The following is a 3,305-nucleotide window of genomic DNA, read 5'->3' as shown; positions in this document are numbered from 1 at the left end:
TATGGGTGTGTGTTGTTGTTTTACCTCATTAAAAGACTGTTTTTGTTTAAACACAATAAGGAACTGTAAGGCAGGTTTTCTTTTGAGTGTATGCACAGCTGTTCTTTTGTCTTGCGGTTACTGGCCATCTCCACAATCAGTTTCCCCAGACATCGGGATGGTCACAGTATGGTTGATTTCATCCCAAATGACACTATTCCCTATATAGTGCACTACTTTTGATCAGATACCTATGTGCCCTGGTCATGAGTAGTGCACTATATAGTGAATAGTCTGCCACTGGTCATAGTATTTTAGACTAGAGAGCTTTCTTAATAACCAAGCTGTTGGCTCGTTATCAGCATCAAGAGACGTCGTCCTGCAGAGACAAAGCTGTCCTGCTCTACTAACACACCATTGTCCTCTTTTCCGCACTCCTTTTCTCTCCCTCTCTCCACTGCCCCTCAGCGTCACTCCTTTTCTCTCCCTCCCTCTCTCCACTGCCCCTCAGCTTCACTCCTTTTCTCTCCCTCTCTCCACTGCCCCTCAGCGTCACTCCTTTTCTCTCCCTCCCTCTCTCCACTGCCCCTCAGCTTCACTCCTTTTCTCTCCCTCCCTCTCTCCACTGCCCCTCAGCGTCACTCCTTTTCTCTCCCTCTCTCCACTGCCCCTCAGCGTCACTCCTTTTCTCTCCCTCCCTCTCTCCACTGCCCCTCAGCTTCACTCCTTTTCTCTCCCTCCCTCTCTCCACTGCCCCTCAGCTTCACTCCTTTTCTCTCCCTCCCTCTCTCCACTGCCCCTCAGCTTCACTCCTTTTCTCTCCCTCCCTCTCTCCACTGCCCCTCAGCGTCACTCCTTTTCTCTCCCTCCCTCTCTCCACTGCCCCTCAGCTTCACTCCTTTTCCCTCCCTCCCTCTCTCCACTGCCCCTCAGCGTCACTCCTTTTCCCTCCCTCTCTCCACTGCCCCTCAGCGTCACTCCTTTTCTCTCCCTCCCTCTCTCCACTGCCCCTCAGCTTCACTCCTTTTCCCTCCCTCCCTCTCTCCACTGCCCCTCAGCGTCACTCCTTTTCCCTCCCTCTCTCCTCTGCCCCTCAGCGTCACTCCTTTTCTCTCCCTCTCTCCCCTGCCCCTCAGCGTCACTCCTTTTCTCTCCCTCTCTCCCCTGCCCCTCAGCTTCACTCCTTCTCCATGACTTGACATAATCAGCCTCCCCCTCAGGCCTGTAACCATTGCCATGGTGACACTGCAGGCATTCTAGGGGACCTCCTTGGAGAATAGGGGTGAGAGTGGTGTGTAGGAGTTCAGTGGGAGAGCTCTGTTTACAGGCCACAGTGACGCCGCTGACGCCAGAACCCCTTGGAGGGCAGAGCAATAAACTGGTGCCTCTTAGCGTTCCAATATTGTCTGGTGGTTGGTCAGCACTGACCTCTTAACCACTCTGCATACCAAATGACACCCTAATCCCTTTATAGTGTACTACTATTGACCAGGGTACTGTGCTACAAAGTGAAAAGGCTGCCATTTGGGACGCATCCATTGCTTTACCTGGATCAGTGTATAGATGGGAGATGTGGTTGGGGAAATGAGTATACCAAATATTTCGGGGAAATGCCAGATGGGATGGGCCTGTCTAACTTGTTTTTTTTTGGACAGAAAATGAGCCGGTGTGGGGGCCTCAAGGAAAGAAATGGACTGGTGTGTTAGAAATGTCAGGGGTAATTTCTGTCCCCAGTCTGCCCCAGTATTCTGAAGTGGCTTCCTTTCCTATTCCTCTTCTGCTTGTGATGAAAAGTTACAACCGCTCTGTTACTATCTACAAACATTCATAGATTACACATTTTATGAACTGAACTGGACAATGAACCCTACACTTAAGTTAAACGTAACCAGTGAAGGCATGTTAGTGTCTGTTCTCTTCAGAAGAAAGCGGACAAAGCAGCTGAGACATGGTCATCATTAGCACTGTGAATGGTATCAGAAGAAAACAGATCGTTTTTGCGCTTGGTCAAGGGGGTCACTTTTTTTTTTAAATGGTTAGGCCTGTCCTACACCCAACCAAATGTATTATTTTATTAATCCTTTATTTAAACAGTCACGTTGAGATTTACATCTATTTTTCAAGATAGCAGAAAGCACATACACTACTAAAATAAAAACACAGCATGCAACAATTTCAAAGATTTTATGAAGTTACAGTTCAAATAAGGAAATCAGTCAGCTTAAATTCATTATGCCATAATCTATGGATTTCACATGACTGGGAATACAGATATGCCTCTGTTAGTCACAGATACCTTTAAAAAAAGGTAAGGGTGTGGATCAGAAAACCAGTCAGTATCTGGTGTGACCACCATTTGCTTCATGCAGCTAGACACATCTCCTTTGCATAGAGTTGATCCGGCTGTTGACTGTGGCCTGTGGAATGTTGTCCCACTCATCTTCAATGGCTGTTTGAAGTTTCTGGATATTGGCGGGAACTGGAACAAGCCGTCGTACACGTTGATCCAGAGCATCCCAAACATGCTCAATGGGTTACATGTCTGGTGAGTATGCAGGCCATGGAAGAACCTGGACATTTTCAGCTTCCAGGAATTGTCTACATGGGCCAGTGCATTATCACGCTGAAACATGAGGTGACTGCGGATGAATGGCACAACAATGGGCCTCAGGATCACCTCACGGTATCTCTGTGCATTCAAATTGCCATCGATAAAATGCAATTGTGTTAACAGAGTGCCCCCACCATGGGGCACTCTGTTAAAAACGCCATACACGCTGCCATCTGCCTGGTACAGTTGAAACCGGGATTCAACCATGCCAGTGGTCATCGAAGGTGAGCATTTGCCCACTGAAGTTGGTTACGATGCCAAACTGCAGTCAAGTGAGTACGGAACATTTCTGGGACCTTTTATTTCAGCTCATGAAACATGGGACCAACACTTTACATGTTGCATTTCTATTTTTTGTTTCTGTGTAGTTACACAATACACATGAATGGAAGTTAAAACAGTGCAAAGTGCATAAGAGAGAAAGAGATTAAAAGAGCAGGTTTAAAAACACGTTCAGTCAGTCAGTGGGTAGCAGCCCTCCAATCCTGCATTTAAACTGATCAATCAGAATAAAATGATCTAATTTTGTGATTATAACCTAATGACTTGTGTTAACATTTTGGCATGGTCTGACTACTGTTGCTTTAGTCATTGTTAATGGTTTATGTTATGGTTTATAATGCCATCTAGCGTCCGAATGACCTCTTAACAACTTGAAGTAAGACAAGAAGAAAAACTACAACTACCATGATCACGTAAGTAACGTCGTACGTGG

The sequence above is a fragment of the Salmo salar genome, chromosome 09, assembly GCF_965601325.2.
Source record: "Salmo salar chromosome 09, fSalSal1, whole genome shotgun sequence".
NCBI lineage: Eukaryota > Metazoa > Chordata > Actinopteri > Salmoniformes > Salmonidae > Salmo > Salmo salar.
This window is presented reverse-complemented; position numbering follows the sequence as displayed.